The sequence below is a fragment of the Halichoerus grypus genome, chromosome 13 (assembly GCF_964656455.1).
Source record: "Halichoerus grypus chromosome 13, mHalGry1.hap1.1, whole genome shotgun sequence".
In the NCBI taxonomy this organism is placed as follows: domain Eukaryota; kingdom Metazoa; phylum Chordata; class Mammalia; order Carnivora; family Phocidae; genus Halichoerus; species Halichoerus grypus.
Genome location: NC_135724.1, coordinates 31647577 through 31665478, shown reverse-complemented (window position 1 = coordinate 31665478; position 17902 = coordinate 31647577). Strand labels below are relative to the sequence as shown.

At 35.1% G+C, this 17902-nt stretch overlaps 1 long non-coding RNA gene across 1 annotated transcript in view; it reads right to left on the bottom strand.

The window, feature by feature from the left end:
- The window catches only part of LOC118536238 (uncharacterized), a 188502-nt gene that overhangs the window by 8015 nt on the left and 162585 nt on the right, over window positions 1–17902 (bottom strand). The window lies entirely within an intron of this gene.

Here is a 17902-nt window from a genome sequence, read left to right as displayed (position 1 = left end):
GCATATTTTCATTCTTCCTAGACCTAGATGCTTTGCATCTCCCACATTACCTGGTTTAGCACCCTTTAAAGAATAGCCATTTCATGTTCCTTTTAACATTATACTAGATAAGTGGGACCATTTTATAACTGGTTCCAGGCATTCTGTTCTAGTGCTTTTTATTGTTGCTATTGTTGTTGTTGTTGAATCCTGAAACAACTTCAGTTTCATCTGATTCATGGTATCAAATTATGAAGTAAGACTTTTTCTTGTATTTTTTATCCACCATGGTGTATCTGATTCTGACTCTGGGTTCTAGAAATCCTACTTTGCCCTTGATTCAATACTTCACATGTTCAAAAGCATATCCTCAGAACATTTTGCTCAAAACTTATTGTCAGGGATAAGCCTGGGTTTTTCTGTTTTGATGTTTGTTGTTTTTTTTAATTAAAAAAAATTTTTTTTGAGGTCTAACTTCTTCACCTGGACTTTCAGGCTGGATGCAGCCCAGTATTCCTAGGGAGAGAGTTACTCAGGGGAAGGTTTAATGTGAACTAGATCCTATTTTCAACACATAAACTTTCTATAACAATCAGAAAAAACTTCTGAGTTTTTAACACACTCCCATCAACGTTTTATTAAGGCCACTTCTCTACCTTTTAATATTTGAATTCTCAACTCATTTGCAAAAAGAGATGACTAACATATTTTTGCCTTTCCTGGTTCAGGACCATGTCTCTCTTTAGTTCCTGAAGTTCTCTTTCATCACTCACCATGGCAGCTCTACTGTTCTCATCAACCACAAATTCTGAGCACCAGAGGGCCAGGGCATATAATCATTCTCTTAAATAGCAAGCATTTTTATGGCATATACTATGTGCCAGCCACTGCTATCAGCACTTAACACCTATTATTTCAAGGGCCTTCCATAAGAATATTATAAGAAAGTTTTATGGCCCCCATTTTATAGATGAAAAAGTGAGGCACAAAGATGTGAAGCCCAAAGTCTCAGAGTTAATAAGCCATAGAAGCTAGATTGAACCTAGTCTGCTCCAGAACCTGTAACTTTAATACTCTGCTACACAGCTACCCCATTAACCACCTAAGGAGCTTCAGGTAAAAAAAAAAAAAAAAAAAAGATAAGTATTTATTGAACACTTATCATAAACTAGGCATTGCAAGAATTTTATATAAATATTTTATTTAATGTTCACAAACTTTTATTTTACAAGTATACAATGAAATAAAACAATTTGCACCTAGACACACAGTTACTAAAACTGATTCCAAAGCCCAAGGTCTTTTGATCTAAGTGAAGAGTCAGTATATTAATATAGATAAAAAAGATAACATTTGTTGGTGTACTCATTAATGATGTTGTGTGGCATAGAGGTTATGTGCTAAAGCAATTTAGGATTTTCACCCCAAAAGCTAGATAAATAAGCAAAGCCATACCAGCCTTTCCCAAAGAGCCCTGTTCCTGGATACCATGACACAGGTCCCTGCTGACTCTGCAGAATAATTTCCTGTAACCCTTTCCTTTTCCAGAATCATTATCTATACCAGTGCTTTACTTTAATAAGCCTCTATTTCCAGGAATGACTAATTTTATAGGAGAGACAAGCATTTCATGGAAAGATAAGGGACTTTTTTTTTTTTAAAGAGATTGTATTTATTTATTTGAGAGAACAAGAAAGAGAGAGAGAGAGAGAGCACAGAGGGAGAGTGAGAGGGAGTAGCAGACTCTCTGCCAAGCAAGGAGCCCAATGTGGGGCTCAATCCAAAGACCCTGAGATTATGATCGGAGTCGAAGGCAGTCACTTAACCCACTGAACCACCCAGGCGCCCAAATAAGGGTGTTTTTAAGACAGTAGCAATGAAAAATATGGCACCTGAAAGTCAAATTAGAGATGTGTTTAGTAAGCTCAATTTTATAAAAATGAATTTCAGTATTCATGTTGTGACTGTATATTTTAGAGTCTTGATTGCCCTATAATCAGACCCCATATTTATATTTCTTTCTTTCCTTTGTGAGAATACCAGCTTTTGTGAAATGTTTCAGATGAGCTCAATTCTAAAAGCAAGGTGGCTGACACCAACCTCTATCGAACCACAGCAACGTAAAAATCAAATTGTAGTAAGTGATTTCTTTTTTCTATGAACAACTATAAAAGTACTGTCCATCAGTCTAGAAAAGTACTGTCTTGGAGAAATAATGCCTGTAGCCCAGAAATGAATAATTACTGTAGCATTTATTCAGCAAAATTCTCTTTGAAGTTAGTAAAGTTTACACTGAAGCAAACTGGAGAACTAGATCTGATCATGACAATATTTCTCTGTTTCAAGCCAGGGGATATTTAGGAAGATGTGTACTGCAAGAGCGATTGGATGAGTGTATCACCAGATAAGGCAATTTTAGCACACGATGGCTGGTATAAATGTAAAAAGACACAGTGTTACTTATATCACAAAGCTCTAATCCACATTTATGCCAGCAGTCCCATGCACCAAATTGCTTATTTTCTCCATTACACTGGTGGGCCTTGGAATCAAAGAACTCTAAGTCTCGCAGGCAAGTTTATGAAAACCCAAAATTCCAAACAGTTTGAGGAGAATTTTCTTCCATGGAGGTCACAGTGAAATAAATGCATTGCTCATTTGTTTCCTCTCTTCTAATTCAAACAGAGCACTGATGGTGAGGTAAAGTATTGTCAGGTGATTGAGTTAAAATCCATCAAATTTGTGTTCAAGCTGTGTAAAATATATACAAGTATATATGTACACGTGTGTGTGTGTGTGTGTGTGTATATATATATATATATATATATATATATATATATATACATACAGATACCATATGGACATGTCTCCGTGGGGTAGTAGATGTAGGAAAGTTCATTACTTAGACTCAACTCCCTATAAAACCTGCTTTTTAATTAAGGGACAAATACATACACATCAAACAATCAGAGAACACTACAAAATAATACATAGCTGCATTATATACTTAGTGGCATAGATTTCCTGTTTCAGAAATTCATAAAAAGTATCTGATCCAAAGCCTTGGATAATAAGAGGTGTGGCATAAAAGCCCGGCCGATTATTATCCCTACCTCTGTGCTTCTTAGCCCAGTATATGACACCCTACCAGTATAATAGTTGCTTAGGAAGGGGAAAAAAAGCCCAATTACATAAAAGTAATTGTTCCATTTATTCATTAAACAAATATTTATTAGTAACTGCTTTTATAGGTGAGGAAGATTAAAAAAATGAATACGGCACAATCTTTTCCCTCAAAAAGCTTACATTTTAGTGGTAGAGACAGACAAGGAGCAAGAATCCAGTGTCCAATACATGTACATTGTCATAAGCACAGATTGTTGTATCATTTAAAAGCAAACTTTACACTAGCTACATCTGATCTCCACATGAACATTATGTTTACAAAAAAAAAAAAAAAAAGCAACAACAATGAAAGAATAAAATGAAGACCCAGAAGAATAGGGGCTTTGCAGTGTCGCTTCTACCCTAAGACATCTAGCCTTCATGGAATATTCTCAAGCAAAAGGTTTAGGGAAGACTGAACTTCTGTGTTATAAGAAACACAACAACAACAACAAAAGAATTCTTTAAATAATGCCTTGCTTGTCTTGATATGACAAGCTTGGCACAACAGTATAACAGCCCAGAAATGAGACACTGGATAAATGAATAAATGGATGAATGGTGCTATCATGCCTCTCTCCTTGAATACACAACCTTGTAACAGTTAATGTTACTAAGGTTCATTCCTTAATAAGTCATGCATTGCTTTTTTCTCTTTTCCTTTCAGTCTCTAATATTGTAATTTAAACTTCACATCTGTTTGTCCTTGTTTTTTTCTGGGTGAGCTCTTTGAGAACAAGTTCTGTTTTATACTATCTGGGATTTTATTCAGACCATAAAATAATACTATACATACAATAATTACAACCCATCTCCTGAGAAAGCACACACAAAAATATCCTAATATATCAAGGATTAAAAGAGATCTAGGTAAAAAACCCAGTTTCACCAAGCATAAAACTGTGACTGTGGCCAGATGATGTAAACCTCAGTTTTTTTCATGTGTTCAATGAGGGATATAATAGCTACCCAATAAAGACTTCATGAAGATTACACAGAATGACATCTGTAAAAAATCCCAGAAAAATGTTTTGCCCAAGAAATGCTAGACCTCTTTCTTTGGCAACCTACACATTCTTACGCACATATGGAATGGAAGTGGTGTTGCAGTAAGGGTCACCACCTCCTGATACACATGTTGTGCAGTGCTCAGTCCAGGGGTGTCATGCACCAAGAACACAAGGTGAGTGATATCCTCTGGAATTATGAAGCAATAACCCCAAATAGGGTTTGTTGGATTCTGAATTATTGAAATCAGCAATGGTCATTTAAATGGCAGAACTGGGGCTTGGTCCAGTGATATGAATAACAATTTGGCACATTTTCATTTATATAAGGACCACTGATAGTAAATCATACACCATGTATATTATCAGTGCCATGCCCTATAGCGGTTTAGAACAAAATATCCATTTTGATGAGATGCAGCTAGATGGAGTCAATTTTTGTCATAAATTTCTTTATATTCTATCCTTTCAGCAATTACACATAAATAATTTCCTGGCACTTTAAATTTTACTATCTTCTCTTCTTATTCCTAAAACATATTATATACATTCCTTTCTCTTCATCTTTCTTCATGCCACTTTCCTGACTGGTATATTCTTCCACATCTTCTCTGTTTTTCTTAGGTCTTCCAGGCTTTCAAAGACCAGCTCATTTCCAAACTCCAATCTTATTGGGGTGCCTTCTTCCTTCTACCCTCACAAAGCTTATCTTTCTCTGGCCAGCCCTAGAACTCAAACATTCATATCTTATCCAGTTCTTAAACAACATTTCAAGGCATCTCATTTGTTCTATTTTTTTATGTATCCGGTTATCCAATTTTATAACAGTTATGACATGCTTTACAACATGGAGCACAAATATAGTTAGAGCACTTTAATATTTCCAATTAATATTTTATCTCCCTCAAGAGTTCCTACCAGGAATTTATTCCCTTTTAGAGATTCAGACACCCTGCCTCCCTATAATCCAAGCCAGGCACTAGAGGAAGGAATGAGTCTAAAAAGGCTCCTCCAACATTGCTTCTTGCCCCCCTATAAAGAATAATCCTTTAAAGAACTTGGTGTTGCAGCGCTGTCTCCCTGGCTGGTTCATACCTCTGCATAGGCAATGGGATTTCTTAAGGAAAAAGGACCCCATTCCTTCAGGACTAAGTTCCAATAACACTGTACCATGGTTGTATTCCCTGTGTATTATATGCCCATGTGAACCCATATTCTGTTCTGTTACAAGATAATCACAAAATCATGGATCACTCTTAATTATCCTCCTTTAATACATATATTGGAAGGTCTTGTTTGTCAAAGGGACTGGCTAAGAGATAATTTCCAGTCTTAGTCACTTCCTTAACTGGAACCAGCTCTCCTCTAAAAGCCTCCTACACCTTTATCTTAAACCTAGATCTAGAATTAATATCTCCATTTTCAGGGCAATTTGTATCCAAGAGTTTCACTGTCTATTCTTTCTCTTGGGCTTTAGGGAAGGTCTCTCTGCTTACTGGCTAGCTCTATTTCAAATCTTGTGCATTAGGAGTCAACATTCTTCACTTATAGAAGATCTTTAGGAAAATGAAACTCTTTAGGCAAAATGATTCACCTTCTTTGCAAGGGTCAGTTTCATTTACCATGAGTCTTAGAGAGTGTCAACCTTGATGGAGTCACAAAACTTTCTTTTAAAACATAATCATTAAACAATAGAAGCCTACTCATCCTACAGTAAGAAATCTTATTACACACACAACCCTTCCTGGGACAAAAAAAAAAAAAAAAATCAGCTTCTCAACATTAAAAAAAAAAAAAAAGCAAAAAGAGAACTGTAAAGTAAAAACAACAAAGGAAAACATATACCCTGTCTACCTAACTAAAGGCAAGTATCATAAGCATCTCCTTTGTATCTCCAAAGACTAGCACAGGAGTTAGCACAAAGTACTCTTTTATTAGGATAAAAAGCATATAATCATCAAAATTAGGTATGGAAGAAAACTTGGAGACAAAAAACTTGAAATTAGACTTGAGTTGTGACTCAAGGTCACCACACTAGTTTGTGTCAATGAGGTAAACATATTTCATTGATAATGATAATATCTAGTTTATGTGCTCTTTGGTTAAACCATAAGATCTTTAAGGATAAGGGCCTTGACATCAACTTCTCCTAACTTTCCTGTAGTAATTAATCCAAGTATATATACTGTGGACATACAGTGGTCACTTCACAAGTTCATGTTGAAAGAATGAAGGGAAAATGTGATCTTCTTATATGTTGTTTCATTCTTTCCCATAAAATTCTATATGTCATCTTGAAGATATGAACTGAGCTTAATATGAAATGTTACAACTTGACTATAGGTATCAGACTTCGTTAAATTATTTCTTACTCTTGAATATCCAGATAAAGTGAAAATGCTAGTGGCAGGCAGAAAAATTATGACATCCAAAATTCATTTTCTATCTATTGTTGTCATATTTATTGCCATTTTCAATGAATGTAATTATTTTTAAATAGCTTACACCATTTCCATATGCATCATTGCTGAATTGCAGAAAAAAAACAGCTAGCATCATTCAAGGATGGCCCTGGGTATAAATTAAGTAGGAAAAATATGTCATTGGCTATCTTTCAATCTTCCCTTTCAATGCTCCTTTAATCCTTCCAGAAACAGCACTTTGTTCACACCTAGCACCTGTTTGGTGCTTATTGGCTGCTTGAAAACCAGTTCAGTACTTAGTAATGCCATTCACCCGAACATGATCTCCACCATTGGGCAACTGAGGTGAGGTTCCATGGGGGCTGTGAGTTAACCTCAAGTCAAAACAGAACCATCTGCTCCACTGTCCTGCCAAACCAGAAACTGGGACAGTCACAAGTTTTCCCTATTGAAAACTCTCATTATAAATATTTGTCTTTAGATTCAAACCTATATCAAGATGAGTATAAAGAGTTCTTAGTAGGTAGAAGGCAGCTGAAAATTCTAGAGATCTCATAAACCAGTTTTAAAAAAATATTTTTTTTTTATTATAGAGATTACTACATCTATATCCCAGTGGTTTTAAACTTTAACAATTACCAAAACTGAGCTCAATAATATTCCTATGATTGAAAGCAACAAGGTTTATAGTAACTTTAAGGGCTATTAAGCAAGTTCCTATTTGAATCCAGAGAGTGAATTGTATAAGCATTTAGAATGTGCTGATGATAAAGGGATTCATAAAAGTTGTTATGCTGATTTTATGTTGATGGATGTTTGAATATAAGGTGAGTTATTAACCAGAGGCAAGTGAAACTAATGTTTAAGTGTTATGATATATGTGTAATTGAAAGTGAATTTTCTTGGCAAAATGGAGAGCACAGTGAAAGAGAAAGAATGAGTGAGTTCAAATAAAGATAATAACAGAGATAAATCCATTTGCAATGCCAGTACAAGTAGCCAAGTTTTCCATAACGCCAAGAATGTTAACCCCTAAAAGAATCTATAATATCAATCTATAATATCAAAAATATTTGAAGTGTTATACAGATTTGTAATATGTTAGGTGGACGGCACTCAATTCTACTTAATTAGATCTGTGCAGTCTTCCTTCTTCTTCCTCTTCAACATGTGTCTTTTTCCACTCTTTGCAGCCTGTTGCCTCCTTGCTTACCTCCTTTTCCTGCTGCATATTAATAAAACTATTGAGTGGGTCATTTACCTTTTTTTTTTTTTTTTTGGTCATTTACCTTTTCTTTGGATGCTGTCCTAATTACTAAAAAGACAGAGCTATGCATGTATACTATGGCAATTTGTTAAGCGCTTGGACTCTAAAAGCTTAGTCCAATGGCCCCACAATATAACCTTGGACCTAATAATGGTTGAAAAGTGGAGACACAAAGATCTATGGACATATTTCTTATTCTCTTCTTCTGTTTCCTTCCTTCATGGTCCTGTTCCCTTTTCTGTAAATTTTCACTTCATCACAATACCAGAAAGAGAGTAGGGAAGAACTGCCCACCTGACAACAGATATCCAAAAAGACATTTTATTTAGACTTTCTCTTCTACACTGTCCATAGTGGTGCTATCCACACTCATTATACACATTTTCTAAGTATTTTTTACATTATTATCCTATTCACCTAATCTGTGCAAGTAGATATACATACTCCCACCCTTGTTTTTATGGATAGAAAAATAAATGTTAAAGCTGCAGAGGGTATTTTTCTCCTTCTTTCATATTTCATGCTCAAGTAATCTAGTATGTAAAAAAGAAGAGTAAGGGAATTATTTTTTAACATTTTGAGCAAGGCTTGATAAAATAAGTGTGGTGATCAATGAACTCACAAAAACTCTCAGGTGGTATCGTTATTATTGGTTGATTAGTTGGTTAAAGTCAAATAGACCTATACTAAGAGAGAAGAAAAAGAAAACCTTAAAGGCACGTACTAACACTTGAAGAAGACAAGGTAACTTCAAAACATGTTAGAGAGAAAGCAGAATCATATGGATCTCTCTCACAAGGGTATATTTACTCACATTTTACACTGTGGGAAAAATGTGAGGTCAGGATATGGAAAGTCTTTCAGTATTTAATCAGTTTAAAACCTCCAAATTAAAAACAACATGTGGAATCTAAAAAACAAAACAAATGAATAAACAAACAAAAAACAAAATCAGACCTATAAATACAGAGAACAAACTGATGGTTGCCAGAAGGAAGGAAGGTAGGAAGATGTGTAAAATAGGTGAAGGGGAGTGGGAGACAAGCTTCCAGTTATGGAATGAATAAGCCATGGGAATAAAGGGCACAGCATAGGGAATGTAGTCAATGATATTGTAATAGCACCATATTTTGACAGATGGTAGCTATACTTGTGGGGAGCACAGAGTAAAATATAGAGATACTGAATCACTATGTTGTATACCTGAAACCAATATAACATCGTGTATCAACTATACTTAAATAAAAAAATTAAAATAAAGAAATAAAAACAGCAACAACAACAAAGGGGGGAAAGGCAGTTGAAAACTATACCGTAGAAACACTGACCAAATTTTTAAAAATCTTGAGGAAAAAGATCATTTTCCCTAAAAACATGATTAACAAATGCCAAACAGAATATGTCAAACAATAAACACATTTATACCATTTTACTTTCACCTCACACCACTCTATCCCCTGCCAAAACTAATATAAACAAATGAAAAAAAAAAAGTGAATACTGGGAATTAGAAGAGCTGTTTTGTTGTTTTATTATGTTAAAATTCTATAACATACTATTTAACATAGAATGAATGAGTCAGTTTGGATTTGTCATTCCAAAACTATCACTGCAAACATTTTACAAATCTCATAGAACAAGTGAATTCCACAGATATGGATTATGTTTTTGTTGGTTTGGTTTTGGGTTTTTTTGTAACTTCTCTCAAAGTTTCACATAACATTCTTATCATTAAATGGTAAAATGTGAGTTAAATGATAGAGCAGATATGTGCAGTCATACTTAGGGGAAACCTCTATGATCCAGCATAAGAAGCTTAGTGATGAATTTGAATTCTATGATGTACAATTTTACATATTCATCCTATTCTAAGTGTCTTACTAGGGGTTTGGCGGTGTTGTAAGACTATCAACACCTTCCGTTTTTGAAGGACTTAAAAGGGACTATTTTGGGCTTTTATTAATCCTGGATGAGTACTTAAAATGCAGCTGGTGTTTGCAAGGGGTTTGGGAGCAAACACTCTAATATTTTGTTGAGGTTGAATGGCAGCATGTTGTGGGACAGGAAGCTGTTTCAGCATCAGAAAAACCAAGTGATGCTCTAGCTTCACCATTTAATATTTGCAAGGCTCTGGAAAAATCCTTCTATGAATCTCAGTTTCCTCATCTAAAGTCTCCAATTAGCTTTCCTTTTCTTTTCTTTTTTTTTTTTTAAGATTTTATTTATTTGACAGAGAGAGAGAGAGAGATCACATGTAGGCAGACAGGCAGGCAGAGGGAGAGGGAGAAGCAGGCTCCCTGCTGAGCACAGAGCCCGATGTGGGGCTCGATCCCAGGACCCTGGGATCATGACCTGAGCCGAAGGCAGATGCTTAACCATGTGAGCCACCCAGGCGTCCCTAGCTTTCCTTTTCTACCTATCACGCAGAGTTGTTCTGAGGATAAATTAGAAAAAAAAAAAAAAGTTTTTGTTTTGTTTTGCTTTATTAATCTTTTTTCTGTCTTATTGAAAAACAAAGTATGGCATTATTACCATCAATGCACATATGCTTTGCTTTATAATATCTTAGATTCATTCATATGTCTTTTGGTCTCTTAAAAATTCAAAACATAACTTCAGGCTCTAGTGGCTCAGAAATTGTTTATTTCGGGAACTCGAAAAGGCATACACTTAGAAGTCATCAAAAAATAGAGATGGGATGATATAGAAAAGAAAGTAGCTGAGGTCTTCTGGTACCTGGAGAAAAACTGTACTTTGTATTTGTACTATATGAATGTGGTAAAACAGAACTGCAAAGAGAAACCCCTGTTTCATGCTTAAGGTATCAGTTTGAGTTGATAAGAGAGATAAAAGCTTGCTCCAAATTGACAAACTTTCAAAACTTCATCCTGAGTCTTTTTTAATCAACCCACAACCTCCTGTCCTTAAATAGCTTTATATCTAGAGTTTAACAGTCACTTGGAGCAAAATTATCTGGTCAAGAACAGAAGCTATGAAGACTATGTCTGATCCAGAGTAAATAAGGCCTAATGTATACTTTACAAAAACAACTAACAGTGAAGGTAAAAGGGGATCAATAACCCACGACCTTTTGCTCTAAATGACTTTAAGTAGTGACTTTAGAAGGTTTTACTTTTAGTGAATTGATATTTGTAAAGTAGGTATCATGAGGAGCCCCAGACTTAAGAATACCCGTTGAAAGATACATAACTCTTTAAGCTAACCTAGTTAAGAACTATTTGCTGGTGAAGGAGCTGTGACATAACGGGTAGTAGTCTACGAGAGTGTTGGGGAAAGTATACTGTATTTTTCAACAGACACTGTAAAAAGATTCTGGCTGCTCTGGTATATTTCAGTGAGAAAGTCCTCTCATTTTCCTATATTTCTGGATCCATTGTTAATCATTTTTATTCTACCCAGGGCAGAATGACCTTAAATAGACTAGGAAAAAAAAGTACCATATTTTTGCTAGCAAAACTGAGAGTAAAAAACCCTTTAATTAAGAGAACAGACTGTGCTACTAATAAATTTAGCTCAGACTAACTGTTGTCCTCCCTGAGAATCACCGGGCTGTCTGTAAGCTTATATGGTCACATTTGTGGGCTTCAGGATCACGCCAAAGCTGGTATCCATCAGAGACCTTATTCGAAGATCTCTTCAACATGAGACTAAAGCAGTGGCAAATTTAAGGTCAACTGCTATTGTTATAGTTCCAACAAACTCCAATGTTTACCATAATGGCATTGTTTGAAAACAGAATATAGCCAGTCATGGCTTGAAATAAGTGAGCAGTTGACAGTAGAATTAAATTCTTTTCACTGCAGGTGTTTTATTGCTATTATCTTTATCAGCCTCATCACCATCATTATCATCATAATCATCAAGGTTTTACTATGTACTGATCTAGTGGAGATAAAAAGAACAGTAAGTAACATCCTCTGCCTCTGAAGAGTCTATAATTCATTTTGATGAAATAGCACATATGCATAGAAGACCCAGTAATAATTCTATATAGTATGGTATCAAATAAAATATATAGTTTACAGAAGAAATATCACTGGAAACTGAAGCTAGGAATGGTCAAGGCTACAGTCATCATTTATGCATCCATTCAACAATATTTATTGACTATTTTATCAGTTAGAAATAAATTTGGCTGGGGGCACCTGGGTGGCTCAGTCATTAAGCATCTGCCTTCGGCTCAGGTCATGATCCCAGGGTCCTGGGATTGAGCCCTGCATTGGGCTCCCTGCTACGCGGAAGCCTGCTTCTCCCTCTCCCACTCCTCCTGCTTGTGTTCCCTCTCTTGCTGTGTCTCTCTCTGTCAAATAAATACAATCTTTAAAAAAAAAAAGAAAGAAAGAAAGAAAGAAATTTGGCTGAAATAAACAGAAAACACATGATTGGTTAAAATAAATAGGATTTTTGTTATTCTCCCATAATAAGAACCAATTGTAGGTCTAACTATGCCGTCAAGAACTCAGATTCTATCAGTCACTGTATTTTTTGTGGGTTGGCTTCAGTCCCATGACTGCTACCTCTTGCTCACTAGATACTGCTATAGGTCGAGATGGAACATCTGCAATCAAGGCAGGGTGAAATAGTAGGGGCCATGGAATAGATCTTCAAAAGTGAGGAGAAGAGAATGAAGTAAAGAAGGGACAAAGACAGGTGGAAAAGAGATGAAAAAAAGAAGGAATTCAGAACAGGAGTTAAACGAGAATTATTTCAGCCAGCTGGGCAGTATCAGCAAAAGCTTAGATGGAGAATAATAATGATATATTTTAGATAAGTTAGAAGGAATGTCTACTGCACAACAGGAGTGTCTATTATAGGATATCAACTTACCTAAAATTATTTATATAATAATTTGTAAAAGTGGCACATCTGTGATCTCCAGTTGAAGACTGCTAGGTAAAGATGAAAATAAAATGAATGGGCCAACCGTGAGAATGAACCACATCCAAAGAGTTTTTAGAATTTGATTTAAGGATAGAGTCAGGGATAGATAGGCAGGTAGCAGTTAGAAATACATAGGTTTCAAAACAAAAACAAAAACCCAACAAACCACATAGGTTTCAAGATTCAAAGTAAATAATGGGATGAGAATCTTTTCTTATTGATAAGAAATACTAAAGTGCCAGAGGTCAAACCAAGGCATATTGATGAAGGGTGATCAGGAATCTGATTAGCTTGCCACAATAAAAAGTTTAAGAATAAGTCATTTTTACCTACTTAAAAAAAAAAAAAAAATATATATATATATATATATAAAACCCATGGTGAAGATAAGAGCAGCATATTGACCTGACTAGAACTGTCTCAGTAAGTACAGTGTGACACGGACAGTTCTAATATAACCTATAGAATTTAGTCAGCAAAACTATTCTCTAGGTTGGTTGGTTGGTTGATTTAATTCAGAGTCAGACAATATATGATTGATCTAAATTCACTTTCAAATGGGCCTATTCTCCACCCTAGACCATATTTTATTTTGGACAAATATTTTTCGCTCACTTTATGCATTACATTTATAGAATCTACTAGAAATCCTATGACATAGGAGTATATATTAAGGGTTATATGAAATTGGTTCTACTCAACCATATCTAATAATTTGCCAGAGCCTAGTATTGTTTTTCTCTTTTCTATAGAGATGAAGTGACTTTTCATCCAGTCATTTCTTGCAATCTGTTAGAAATTGAGGTTGATAAAAATATGTACTAATTTTGTCCAATGGCTAAGATGTTTTACTTAGTCATCTCAGTCCTTTTCTACCTCCAAAAGACACACACACACACACACACACACACACACACACATCTCACTGCTACTCTTATAGTGTAAGTAGGCAATTTTTCATTATGTACTCAAAATCTTAGACTACTTACTTGTCAAAGTCCACTGCAAGTCATCTTCTGAACTTCAGAAGAAAAACACTTCATTGCCTCTATAAAAGGACTTTTCCATACCTTATCAGAATATCCTCTATGGGTTTGCCTACTTTTGAGATTCAAACCTGTCACTAAACAGCATTTTATACTGACATATCCAATGGAGGTTATAATTTTTCTTTTCTCACATAGAAAAGATCTCCAAGATAGAAAAAATAATCACACAATTTTCTTCTTTATTCTAGAACTCTGTCAGTTTTAGTTTCATATTTGTATTTCTATTAGTTATAGTAGTCTAAGTTTATTTATTTGGTTACAGTATGGTTCCGGACACTCTAAGAAAATCTTTAGGGGAAAAAAAAGTTTTAATAAAAGCCATGGGACAGTCAAGTGTGTTTATTTTCTCTTACCTTTGATTACCTACATATGGGTGACATACATTAACTCTCTTACTGAAAATTACCTCCCCTTCACCTGGCAAATTAAACTGGGAAAAAACTTTTATAAGAGAACAAAGAATTAGGTGAAAGTTAAAGATAAGAGCATCCTCCATTCCAGTTCTAAAAAACTGGGGATTAGGAACAGTCCATTCAACCTAACACATTTACCGAAGGCCAACTCCAAGTCTGAAATTTCTAATAAATCTAATTCGGATTACAGAGGAAGAACCTTCCAGGGTTTATAAGCCTATCTGTATACTGTAAGAGATTCATAATCAGATCTGAGCTTCTCTGTTATTGTTATCTGAGCTTTTGCTATTGTTTTAGGAAAGGAGGAAAGTATTTGTTTTTTAACTTCAGAACAGAAGACCTGAGATCTGGACTCCCTTTTTCCATTACCATGTAACAGCATTGGGAAACTTGTTTAAGGTTATGCATGTGCTTGATGATATTTAAGAGGTATGATGATTGTAACCAAGCAAACAGATGTCCTTCCACATCCTGTGTTACATGAATGTGTAATACTTCCCCTGCAAAATAGTGGGGAGTTCTTCCCTAAGGCAAGAAAGAAAGATGGGTGCCATCAAGTAGTCAGTTAATTTGTACTGACCAGCTACTATATGGTCAACTGTGTTCCATAGTTCAAGATATATGAGACACAGCTGGGGGGCGGGGATGGGGGTAGATATGTGAAGTAATCAGAGGGAAAAAATAGACAATGTAAAATGAAGTATCACAGTGCCTGAGCATAATTAAATCATATAATCGAGTGGAATGAGCACAACCATTACTTTAGCAGTGATCTTTGGAAATTCTATCATGAAATTTAACTTCCAGTCCTGTCCCATTTAGTCCTCCTATTCAAAACCCACTAAACCCAACTTCAATCAAAGGGGACTGAGGGTAAATACATCAACAGTCAGTCTGAGCTGAAGTTTCATAAAGGAATGAATGTCCTCATGGTTGTTTAATTTGCAGCATGTGCAGCAGACAACAACTATAGATTGTATGTTCCCCTACTATGTATTTTTTATATTATTTATTACTAATAAAATGATCATGTTTTGGAGATAGTTGCTCTGGGATCGGCACTGCATTCAATGTTTTTTATATGTTATTTCACTTACTTTTGATTTCTACAAGGTATTTTATCTATTATAGCAAAAAAAAAATAGCATCGGGGGATAAAGTAACATGTCCAAGTTCATACAGTAAATAAGTAAAGAGAAAGATTCTGAACCCAGACCTGTTTGACTCTAAATCATGTGTAAATAATAATATTCTGCACCATTCTAAAACAACTAAAAGCAGTTCTAATTTTGTAATTTTACTTACGGTAACACAAATTTATATATAACAATAATATTAGAATATGGGTTCTCTTAATTTTATTAGTAGTTAAAGCCTAAGGTCTGAAAATAAAATTTTATCTTCTAATAGAATTTTCTGAATCTAAGGGATTCATCCAGAAAATAACTGCCCATAAATGTAGGTTAAGATAAAGAGTGTAAGATATTACAATATCTTCCAAACCCAGGCATTTCCTGTCATCTGTCTGTCTGTCCATCTATCACCTATATCTATCTATCTATCTACCTATCTATCTATCTATCATCTATCCATCCATCCATCCATTTATTTCAACATTTAATTTCATTTCTCATTATGATCCCACGTCTTAAATTCTGTGCATAAAGTAACACCTAGATTTTTTTCTTAGAAGAATTTTGATCCTAAACAAACAAAAAAATCTTGCCCCTGAAGCCAAAATGGCAAAGAAACTGGCAATACAGCTTCACAGAACTTAGGGAATTAACATTTCAGAGTTGTGTCATCTCCCCGTGGTCAATTATTGATAAATACCTGAGGTTAAGATCCACACTCTTCTCATGCAAACCTAAAGTTAGTCCCAAATAAAATTAAATAAGATTTGAGGGGTCTGCTCTATTGTCATCTCAACTTCTAGTTAAAATTTTTAGCCAAAATTTTTTCATGAGTGAGAATCTGCCCAATAAAGTAGTGTAAATATTTTCATTCTTCTTTTTCTTTCACTTAATCCCCTTTCTCTCACTAAAAACACTTCATATTTCTGTTGTCCTATCACACTGCAATGCTTCTAAATGGCAAGCAGAGATAACCATCATTATAAAATATGTTCTTACCAATGATTATGACAATAGCTCATGGACTACCTAAGATGACAGCACAGGTTTTCTGAAACCATAAATCATATAAGTTGTTCAGAATAATTTTGATGCTCTACTATTCATTGCCTTTCTACCCAGAGCCAATTGAAACAAATAAAAAAAAAAATCTACCTACAATAGAAATAATTAGGTAAAATAAAAAATTCCTCAAGAAATGATGACTAATAGAAATATGTCCTTCTTTCAATCAGCCCAACAAAAATTGCCTCAGTGAGTCATTTTTTTTTTTAATTTGAAACAGATCCCTTTTCTTGGTCTATAAAGCCATGAATGCAGATTTGTGTTTCTTATGGTTGCCATGAATCTGGAAGCTGTCACTGCGTCTGGGAGGGCCAACTGTGACTTTGCAAAGCCATATTTAAAAATGTAACCAAAGCCAAGTATTCCTCTAGAATTAGTGAGGTATATTTTAGGTTCTGAGGGAGAGGTATGCTCAGGGCTTAAACAAGCAACCAAACTTTTCAGGATCCCAGTAGCAAAATTACCTTTAATTTGTCTAGAAAAGAACAAGAGAGAGAGGGGGTGCCTGGGTGGCTCAGTCATTAAGCGGCTGCCTTCAGCTTGGGTCATGATCCCAGAATCGAGCCCCGCAGCAGGCTCCCTGCTATGCAGGAAGCCTGCTTCTCCCTCTCCCACTCCCCTTGCTTGTGTTCCTGCTCTCGCTGTCTCTCTCTCTGTCAAATAAATAAAATCTTAAAAAAAAAAAAAAAGAACAAGAGATAGAGAAGAGAAAAATGGGGGAGCTTGTTACTTATTTCACTATGCTGGGAGGGCTCTCAAGGAAAAAAAAAACAAAAATCAATGTTAAAGATTAAGCATGATTGTAAATAAAAATTATATTTTTCATCTCTCTGAACAGATTATATTTGGACAATGTTTTTGTTCATCTCCAGCCTTTTCTTCTGTTTCATGTTATCAAAGAACTTGTTTCTCTTGGGAAGTCACTCTTTAGACTATTTTCTGCCTGAAACTAGTCAAATAGGAACAGGCACTTCCCAGAGTAATTGAGAGAGGAGATAATAGAAACATTTTCTATTTACCTCAGACTTCACTCTGGGGCTCTGAGTATATACATGAAATAATTGTTATTCAATGGATTCCAAGTAGTATGTTGGGGTCTGGAGTGCCATAGGAAAGACTGCATTTAAGACCAGGCCTCAATTTATCCAACGTTAATGCGCATCCCTGCAAATCACTTAAGTTGGCTTCCACAATTTTCTTATCCTATAGTATCATTTTTATCATTTTATCAGCTTATACCAAGCTCTGATCGTGAAATATCCTATCATACCTCTCTATCTCCATTTTGATGCATTATTTAAATCCCTGTTCAATTCCCATTTTTTCAATGTATAAAGGACAGACGTTTTTTCTTCTAAAAAGGTGGTTGGTTTGCCCAAAATAATTTTTGAGTAAAGTTAGACATACACTTCACAACTTACACCAACATTAAATAAAATAGGTTAAATATCCAAATATAAAATGCAAGCCAAAAGAAAACTAGAAGGAAATGTATATAG